Here is a 10467-nt window from a genome sequence, read left to right on the forward strand (position 1 = left end):
GGTCTCAGCCCAAAATGTCGACTGTCCTCTTTTCGATAGATGCTGCCTGGCCTGCTGAGTTCCTCCAGCATTTTGTGTGTGTTGCAAGGCAAAATTAGCTTGTTAATGTTGACTAACTTTGTGTCAAGCCTACTGAAATGTGTTTCAGATCTTTAGAGGCTACTTGTTTTTGTTGATTAACGGTTAACAGATTCAAACCAGGTTAGGGTATAATTATGCGGGCAGTGGAAAGATTATCCCCGTTGTGTTTCTTGATCTCGTTACTGGAGATTCAGTACCACTCAACCCTGCCACTTTTATCTAGACCATGTCTTCATTAACCTGGTCCAACACTAGTCTTTATTGGTATCTTTCTCCTTGATACATTTATCTTGTTCACTTAGGTTTAGGATTATGACTATGCTAAGGGCTTGTGGGGGTGGTGGCTAAAGTTGGTGGGGTTATCGCTTACATTTAGTGTTTGGGGGAGGTGTATTGTAGGGGATAAGTGCTTGGGTTTGTGGGAATGTGGGCCAGGGTTTGTGGGAGTATGGGCCAGTAGAAGGGGATGGAGGTTAGGATTAGGGATGGGGTAGAGTTGGAATGGAGCTGAGAGGCTGAGGATAAAGGAGTGTGGAGGTTAAGGTTAGGGGTTAGGGGGTAGTATTTGAGCCTTTCTTTCTCTTGCTACCTTCTGATAATGCACCATTAATCCCTTTGCCCTCTTTGCCCAATCGCCCTCCCTCATCCTAAAAACTGCTTCCTAAAGCTGAGAGGCTCTTTTGAGATACAGATTTCAGTTTATTTGCCATCGTTCTCTGTACGACTTCCCATGAAGTGTCACCCTCAATGAAAATAAATATTTTATTTAAATGATTGAATTATTAAAATGTCATTACAAGTGATGGCAGTGTTAATAAGCATTGCAATTATTTATTGCCATCGTTTAATTACAGGATTCATTTTGCTGAATTATAGCTGGCAATAATGAATTAACGTTTGGAAATAGTCAAATTTGTTAAAGTCTGGCAAAGTTGCATGAAGAGAACTAAGTAATATTTCAAGATGCAACGTGTAGCTTCGCGCCTCGGCACTTCAAACCATCTAACGCATTGGCTCTGCAGGTTCACTATGCTATAGATTTCATGTAATCTTTCATAAGATGAATTCTCATGCCCAACAACCTACTTTTCAACTCTGAAAATGAAAGATATATTTTTATGACCTCTCAGGGCCATCTGGGACTTGAAGATTAAATTAGATGGCAATTTTCCATAGATGTGCAATGATTCTACAAGCTTATATTGAGTCTCCAATGCACGAAAGTGAAGGAATGTGATAAACCTCACTAAAGCACTGACACGTTTGCTAACAAGCAAATCTTTGAGAACACAGGTGCCATTCACTGAACCCGTGATGAGACCGAAAAGTAGTCTTTTCACGAAATGCCTTTTACACATACTGCTAAAATTGGAAGTGTCAGTTCAAGATTATAAGCAGAGAGGCTTCAGTGGCTCATCTGAAAGTGAGGGGGAACGTGTCGGGAAATGATCCACCTCCAGCCTATGATTTCCTGATTGTGAGTTCTTAGCGGAAGATATTCCATTTAAAGTACTCTCCTTAACTCGGCCTGAATGATATTAAGATAGTAAGATTCGCCCTAAACCTGAGACACCTCAGCCGCAGGGTAGCTTCCTTTGGAGCACGTATGGCAGCGTGGCAACTGTAACTCACTCAGAGCAGATCGACGCTTTGACCAAGAGAGTTTATGGAAACAGAGGGAGAGAAGGTAGGATGGCCTCACTGGAAACAGATACAGAGGCAAACAAAGACAAGAGATTCTGCAGATATGGACATCTAGAGCGACACACAGAAAATGCTGGAGGAACTCAGCAAATCGGGTAGTCTCTATGAAGGGGGATAAAGAGTTGATGTTTCAGGGCGTGACCTTTAGTCAGGAGGCAGACAAAATATTCTTACACTGATCTTCATTCTACCCTGCAGCTGTAGAATCCTTACTCAAAATGTTCTAGCTGGAAGTATGAGGTGGCACATTGAAGCATGTGCTCTTCTCGTCTGCTCCATCCAGTGCATCATCTCCTCATGACCACATAGAGATCTGTCAATGTACTGTGGATGCAGGTGTATCATCACACAATGCACCAATTGATCATATCTGTAGATTCATGTACTGGCACAGTACTGTGCAAAGGACTTGGGTACATATATATACACTGTGGGTGGGGTGCCTAAGACTTTTGCACAGTACTGTAGTAATTTTATGTATTGTACTGTACTGCTGTTGCAAAAAAAAAGCAAATTTCATGATGTGTGAGTGATGATAAATCTGATTTTGATATGGGTCTCTGTTGTGGACTGAGAATGGGAAGGGGGCAGCGCAAGTGGCAATCATTTTTTTAATTGAGATACAGTGTAGAGTAGGGCCTTACAGCCCTTCGAGCTGAGCTGCCCAGTAACCCCCGAATTACCCCAGCCTAATCACAGGACAACTTACAATGACTAATTAACCTACTGTTACGGATTCAGCAACAATAAATATATGAGTGAGGCAGGGTTTTTTATAACAAATAAAACATTTATTAAATACTGAAAAACAAACCCCCAAAACAACTAACGTAACCGGAAATCAGTTACTGTGCAGCAGCTTAAACAGTTCTTAAAGCGATGTTGCAAAAACAGTTCTTCAAAGTAGTATTGCAAAAGTTCAAAATGCTTACAGTCCATTAAAGGAGAGACTTTTTAGACGATTTAAATTCTCTTTCATGTCGTGTTGCTGCGGTTCCCAGTCGAACTATACTTTTCCCAGAGAATTTACGAAGATGAAAATGAAACGGCTTAAAGGCACTGACCTTTCCTTTACAAAACTGTACCCAACCCTTTCTGCTATTATTTGCAGGGGTTAACACGGGCACAGCCAACAAATTCCTTCCGAATGAGGATCAAACAAGGTCGAACCTGTTCCACCGTCGAAATCGACTTTCCTCGATCCTTTAGCTCCCGAACTCCGATCTTCACTCTCCACTGATTTTTAACTGGCAGTATTATTAAGAAACTGCCGGCAATGACCTTTTAAACTTTAGGCATTAAATAAAACTCCACCTTTCAACCAAACTGCGTCATAATATTGGACCACGCAGTGGCATGGAGTCAAAATGGCAAATCCAGCCACAAACTGCCCCTCCTCACAGGGAGGGATCCTCCTTTTATACCCTGTAAAAAAAAACCTGTCACATGACCTCTACTGGCAGGAAAATGACGTCACTCCACCATCACAAGACCACTACCTTAGGTCCAGCATATCTTCAACACCACTGTCACGTGACAAGTACAAGATACCCACAGGTACGTAACACTACTAACCGGTCTTTGGACTCTGGGAGGAAACCGGAGCACCCAGAGGAAACCCACACGGTCATGGGGAGAACGTACAAACTCCTTAGGGGCACTTGCAGGAATTGAACCCGGGTCACCTGTGCTGTAAAGCTTGTGCTAACCAATACCCCACCATGCTGCCCCAGATTTTCTCATTCATGGTTGAGAAAAGGGGAAGGGAGAGGGGAGGGAGCAGGAAGCACCGCAGAGACATACTCTAATAATCAATAAACCAGTTGGTTGGAATCAGGCAACCTTGCCTGACGTCTCAAGGCCGGGTGTGTCTGCACCCCCACCACCCCATCCCTGGCACTCCTTCTCTGTCACCTGTCTGACACTCCTTACGCGGTGCTCCACCCAATATCCTTAGTTCCCACCAACTTTATAAACTTGCTCTCCACTCCACATTGACAAATACAGTACCTTGCAAAAGTTTTAGACACTCTAGCTATTCCTCTACAATTTGCTTGAGTTTTGCACACAGTGGACTTCAATGTTTCTTATCTTATGTGGCAAAATCAATTTCTTTCTGCTTCATAGTTTTCACATTTAGTAGTTTGCTAAACATTTAAAACAGTATGATGAATTAATTGGGATCATCACTACATTATATGCATAATTTTAAAGGCAATTAGAATTATCCAGCAAATCAGCTTTAAGTTCAAAAGTGAATAGGTTTTAATGTATGAAGTAGAAGATTTTCTTAACTTACAGTGAAATGATTTAATTAAAATATTCATATACCTTTTTCTGATACATTCTGTGGCCACTTTATTAGCATCAGTAATACAAATATCAAATCAGCCTATCATGTGGCAACAACTGAATGCATAAAAGCATGCAGACACGGTCAAGAGGTTCAGAGCAAACATCAGAACGGGAGAAGAAATGTGATCAAAGTGACTTTGACTATAGAATGATTGCTAGTGCCTGACAGGGTGATTCGAGTATCTCCGAAACCGCTGATCTCATGGAATTTTCACTCACAACGGTCTCTATATTTTACAGAGAACGGTGCCAAAAAAAAAATTATCCAGTGTACAGCAGTTCTGTAGGTAAAAATGCTTTGTTAACGAGGGAGGTCAGAGGAGAATGGCCAAACTGGTTCAAACTGACAGGAAGGTGACAGTAACTCAACTAAACACACGTTACAACAGTGGTGTGCAGAAGAGCATCTCTGAACGCACAATACGTTGAACCTTGAAGTGGATGGGTTTCAGCAGCAGAAGAGCACGCACGTGCACCTCAGTCATGATTTTATTAGAAGATAATTCGGTAATAAGAACCTTTATTAGGTTACCTTGCACCTGTCCTGTATGTTGGAAATAATCAAGATTCCATTCTGCTTTAAGTAGGCTGCAATGTGATAGACCAGAGGTAATGAAAGTAATCAATCCTAGTAGGCTGGATTGTCACTGTGTTATTTTGTGCCTGGCGCATGCAATTTGAATTTTTTGTTTTTGCTAATTCCCTTTACTTCCCTCTCAAAGGTGAGCTTTTGAACCACCTACACAAGCTGTCATTTTTGCAGTGGGAACTGAAGGCTCGAAGGTGCAGGATGCTTGCGGTCTGGTGTGTCCAGGCTGAATCAAGGCGGTGGGGTCTGGGCCAGAGAGGGGAATGAGGCAATGTTTGGCTATCGCTGGAATGAACTTGGAGGCAATTCAATTCGGCAGAACCGAGGGGAGGTGAGCAGAACCCAGGTGGCCGGGCCCGGACTCTGGTCTGAGAGCAAGGCAAGACCCGAGGTTTGATTGGCTGAGCTGAATTGAAAAATTCGGGTATGGTCCGAACTAAGATGGTGGGGCACCGACCCGTATCAAAGCGGGTGCGTGTCCGAGAGCAAGGTCTGGACGATTTCAGCACCAGGCCAGATTGTAAAGGACAGAGTGTCAGGGGCGGAGGCAAGGCACGTTACTCCACGAGGTGTACTCACCTCTGCACTAAACTGTAGCTGTGGCCTGCAACTATCACACCGTGAACTCACTTTCATGACTTCACTTACTTTTATTGTTTGCACCTCTTTTTCTTTCTTTCTTTTTCTCTGCACGTTGTGTGTTTTACAGTCTTTTGTTTTAAAGGGTCTTTTTGTCACTGCCTGTAAGACAAATTTCAAGGCTGCATAAAGTATACATACTTTAATAATAAATGCACTTTGACTTGGCCACTTGCCTGATGTCAATCGTGTCAATTATTGTTGCTGTTTCTTCTATTATAACCTCAAAGTAAGTAGGTTGGCTGCTCATTTTCATGGTGAGAAGCCAATAAAGGTTTCTATAGTAGTTTATCTGAAGAGTACATATTCCCATATTCCATTCACAAGTGAAGAACCTAACCCTCAGCCACTGATGCCAAATATGTGATGTGCCAATTTGAAGAATATTCTCCATTTTCAAAATATGATTCGATAGAGTCGGTGTTCAGCAGAGCTGAATGAACAACTTGTTATACTTTAGAACACATGACAAAGTAAACATTTCCGTCCCATAATAGTCCAAACCAATATTCCAGTACTGTTCTGTTTATTTCATTATTTAAACTCAACTTATGCCTAATCTCCTGCTTCAGCACCAGGCATGGAACATAGCAATTTAGACTTTGACTATTAAAATCATGGCAATCATGAACAAAGAGCCTGTACGTTAATAACTAGATATGAATGAAACCCTATTAACCATACTTCACAGGGAAATGGGCGATGCTTAAGGAGTTTTCGGAGCTGGGTTGAAGTCAGAGCTGCCAATTCAAATAGCAGAAGGGGCAGGGAGGGAATGGTTCTGAGGCCCTGGAATTGACTTGCTTTCCTTACATACCCTAAGATACTGTAATTAGCATTCATTATAAAAGCCACTATGTACTGAGCAATGGTGATGAGGAGATTCATAATTCAAGTCCATTTCTAGCTTAATATTTTTGCAAGTTTCTCAGAGCACATAGATTCTCACAAACATCCCTGATATTGCTTTTTTTAAAAAAATGGTTTAATTCCTTTACAAAGTTTTAAGTAAATGTATTTGTTCATTCGTTATAAGCCACGTTGTATGACAAGGGCAATCATGGTCTTTCAGTGAGCATAATTGCTCTCGGCAAATTTTTTACAGAAGTGATTAGCCATTGCCTTCTTCTGGGCAGTGTCTTTACAAGATGGGTGACCCCAGCCATTATGCTGTGTACATACAGCACTGATGCCTCTGGACACATCTTCAGTGGTGTTCCTGGAATCCTCGGGTGTTTTGGGTTGATCAACATCATACACCCTTCTCCAGGTGACCCAGCCGGGGCTGATCAGACCCCAGCTTGTGTCCGGATGGCTAGCTACACATGACTCCATGGCTCCCTTCTCTTGAGCCACAGCCACCTCGAGGCCCTCTCTGCCGCATCGGTGGTACTGCGGATGGCTCTCCTCTTCCTCTCTCCCTCGATGCCCAAATTGCTTAAGGCTCTGGCTAAGGAACGGGCTGCGAATCCCCCACAACCAACTTCCACTGGGAGACACCTCGCTCTCCATCCAGCCTGCTGGCAGTTGCTGACCAGTTCTGTGTACTTGGAGAGTTTCTTCCAAGCGATCTTCCCATGGGACTGTCAGCTCCAGCAGCACCACTTGCTTGGTAGACTCAGACACAAGGACAATGTCTGGTCGCAGGGTGGTGGCTGTGATATGGTTGGGGAACTTCAGCTGCCGCTTGAGGTCCACCAACAGCTGCCAGTCCCTTGCAGAGGTCAGGATACCTGCCGATGTTCTTTTGGCGGGTACTGGCTGCTCCCCAGCTCTGACAAAGGCAATGGTCTGCTTGGAGGGTTGGGACCGCTTCGCCCACTCCACTCCTGCACTGATGGCTTCAGCGATGGTCTTCAGGACCTGATCATGCCTCCATCGGTACCGTCCCACACCAATTCCCCTTGTGCAGCTGCTGAGGATGTGCTCCAGGGTTCCTCGCTTGGAACACAGTGGGCATGCAGATGACTCTGCTTTGCCCCATGTGTGCAGGTTTGATGGGCTTGGAAGCACATCGTACACTGCCTGGATGAGAAATTGGATGCGGTGTGGCTCGACTTTCCAAAGCTCAGCCCAGGTCACTTTCCTCTCCACCGCATTCTCCCATCTTGTCCAAGCACACTGTTGCTTCATTCCCACCGTCTTGCAGGTTCTCGTCTCCTCCACTGCTGCTCTCACCTCCTCCTGGGCATCGAGGGAGAGAGGAAGAGGAGAGCCATCTGCAGTACCACCGATGTGGCAGAGAGGGCCTCAAGATGGCTGTGGCTCAAAAGAGGGAAACCATGGAGTCATAAGTAAGCTAGCCATCTGGACACAAGCTGGGGTCTGATCAGGAGGCTCCTCCTGGTCTTTCCTCCCCTCTGATGGTGTCCATTTGGGGAGTTGGAAAGGATCCTAGCCCAGCTCGGCCTCGTGTGACCACTCCCACCAGCCTCCTGTGATGCAGCCTTGCCTCTGCTTCCTGAACAGCTTCCTCTGCCCTCCACTTCCTGCCAATCCTCACTTGGATCCCTGCTCTAGGCACCTTCGGATCACTTGAGTCCCTGTACTGTACCACTTCTCTGGCTCTTGTTATCTTAATTCCTCCTCCAGGGATTTGAAGGGCAGTTGCAGTTTATTGTGGTGTCCATAGAGGGCGACGCTGCTCAGGCTCTTTGGCAGCCCCAGCCATCTCCTGAGGTGCTTGCTGACACTCCTCTCTGAGGTTTCGAATGTTGAGATCGGAACTGCGCAGACAAGGAGGGGCCACAGGATTCTGGGAAGAATGCCATGCTGATACACCCAGGCTTTGAACTTCCCAGGTAGGCCAGACTTGTCCACAGATTTCAGCCAGCCATCCAACTCCGTGTAGGTTGCCTGAATGGATGCCGTGTCCCTTACGAGAGCTGTCAAAAACCTTACCTAAGCTCTTGACTGGCTTTTCTGTGATGGTTCATATACTGTCTGGGTAGTCTCCAGCCCCTTGGCATGAACATTGAATTCTCCAACTTCCAGTAATTCCCTCCCCCTCCCTTCCCCCATCCCAGTTTCACTCTGCCTCCTCCTCCAACTGCCTATCACCTCTCTCAAGGTTCTGCCTCCTTCTACTACCCATAGTGCTTTCCCCTCACATTCCTTCTTCACCTTTCCTGCCTATCCCCTCCCTGCTTCCCCTCCCCCACCCCTTGATCTTTCCCCTTACTGGTTTTTCACCTGACACCCACCAGCCTTCTCCTTCCCACCCTCCCCCCCACCTTCTTTATAGGGCCCCTGCCCCCTCCCTCGTCTGTCCTGATGAAGGGTCTCGGCCCGAAACACTGACTGCTCGTTTCCACGGACGCTGCCCGACCTGCTGAGTTCCTCCAGCGTGTTGTGCGTGTTGCTTTGATCCCAGCATCTGCAGAGTATTTTGTGTCTGTGATGGTTGGGATGGCTGTGCCTGCGAAGCTGAACCAGAACTTGTTCTCCACCTTGCCTTTCCTCAGCACCATAGATCTTGATTCGGTTGGTTTGAAACGCATCCGGGCCCACTCCACCAGCTTTTCGAGCCCCTGCAGAACCCACCGGCAGCCTGGGACTGATTCTGTGGTGACTGTGAGGTGCCCTGATAGGTGGTTGCCGTTGAGCAGAATTCACTCTGGGCCCTCTGCACTCCGTTTCAGCAGACTCAGTGAGCATGTTCATGGCTGGGGAGAACAGTGTCACTGAGACAGTGCACCCTGTGATGATGCCGATCTCCACCTTGTGCCAGCTTGATGTAATTGCTCCTGAAGAGACCCTCATCCTGAAGCTGCTGTAATAATCGGTGATAAGGTCTCTGATTCTGCTGGGGACGTGATGCTTGGTCAGTGTGAGCTGCACCAGCTTGTGCGGAATGGAGTCATATGCATTTGCCAGGTCGAGCCACTGCACTGACAGGTTGTCCCTGTTCTCTCTGGCCTCCCTGATGAGCTGTGTCACCACACCGGTGTGCTCCAGACAGCCCGGCCTCCCGGAAATGGACTGATGTATCGATATAGGTGTTCCTGGCTAGGTAGGTGCACAGCCGATTGGAAACGGCGCTGAAGAAGATCTTTGCCTCGACACACGGCAGGGAGATGATGCGGAACTGGTCTGTCTGGATGGCGTTTTCCTCCTTCGGGATGCACACCCCTTCAGCCACTCTTCACTGCTCTGGGATCTTCCCCCTCCTCCTGAAGACCCGCAGGATCTTCCACAGACGCAGCAGGAGCTTGGGGCAGTTCTTGTACACTCTGTACGAGGTGCTGCTAGGTCCCGGAGCCGAGCTTGCCCTTGCTTTGCGGACGACCTCTCTGACTTCCTTTAGCTGCAGCTCTGACATGTCGAACTGGACATCCCGTTCCGGGGGGTCTATCAGGATGTTACACTCTCCCAGCTCCTGCTCTCGTTCAGGATCACTGTAAATCTTCTTCAGATGCTGGTCCATGTCTTCCTGCGAACAGGCCAGTTTCCCACTGCGCCTCTGCCCCAGCAGCTCCTTGGTGAATCTGAAGGGGTTGGCGATAAAGGCAGCACGTTTTCGGGCCCTTTCACGACACCGTCTCCGATGCCACTCCGCCCGGCGGAGAACCCTGATCTTCTTTCATAGTGTGCACGTCAGCTGGGCCAAGCCGATGTGCTCCTCTTCTCCTGCCTCCTTGTACTGGGACTTCAGCGCTTTCCTCTCCTGCCTGATGTTGTGGATCCTCAACGCTCTTTGGTTCTTCGAGTAAGGTGTTCTGGAGCCTTTCTTCTCCTCTTCTCTGAACCGTTCAGCTGCGATGCTGGCAATGATTGTTGTCATGGTTTGTAGCTTCCTGTCCACCTCTCCCTTTGCTGTTGCCTCCAGAATTTGGTTGACATCTTCATCAAACTGCTTCTGCAATGAAGTCATGCTAGCTGCAGGCCATTTGATCTGCCTCCTGTTAGACGTGATGTTAGAGGGGTTAGTTTGCAACACTTGGAGGTTCCGGGCACTATGGGGTGACTCTGGGTCTGGCACCTCCTTCGTCTCACCAGGTTGGACCCCTGCGCGTTGTGCTGCTTCAGCTCCCGCCAGACACTTCATCCTCGCTTGGTGGATCTTCAAGCCACGATCGTTCTTGCAGATTTTGCCACAT

General features: G+C 46.9%; 1 pseudogene; it reads right to left on the reverse strand.

Annotated features, from left to right (window-relative positions):
* Nucleotides 1-6687: 6687 nt before the first annotated feature.
* Nucleotides 6688-10262, reverse strand: LOC140738914 (uncharacterized; annotated as a pseudogene).
* Between the last annotated feature and the right edge of the window lie 205 nt (nt 10263-10467).

Source organism: Hemitrygon akajei, chromosome 14, assembly GCF_048418815.1.
Source record: "Hemitrygon akajei chromosome 14, sHemAka1.3, whole genome shotgun sequence".
NCBI classification, from domain to species: Eukaryota; Metazoa; Chordata; class Chondrichthyes; order Myliobatiformes; family Dasyatidae; genus Hemitrygon; species Hemitrygon akajei.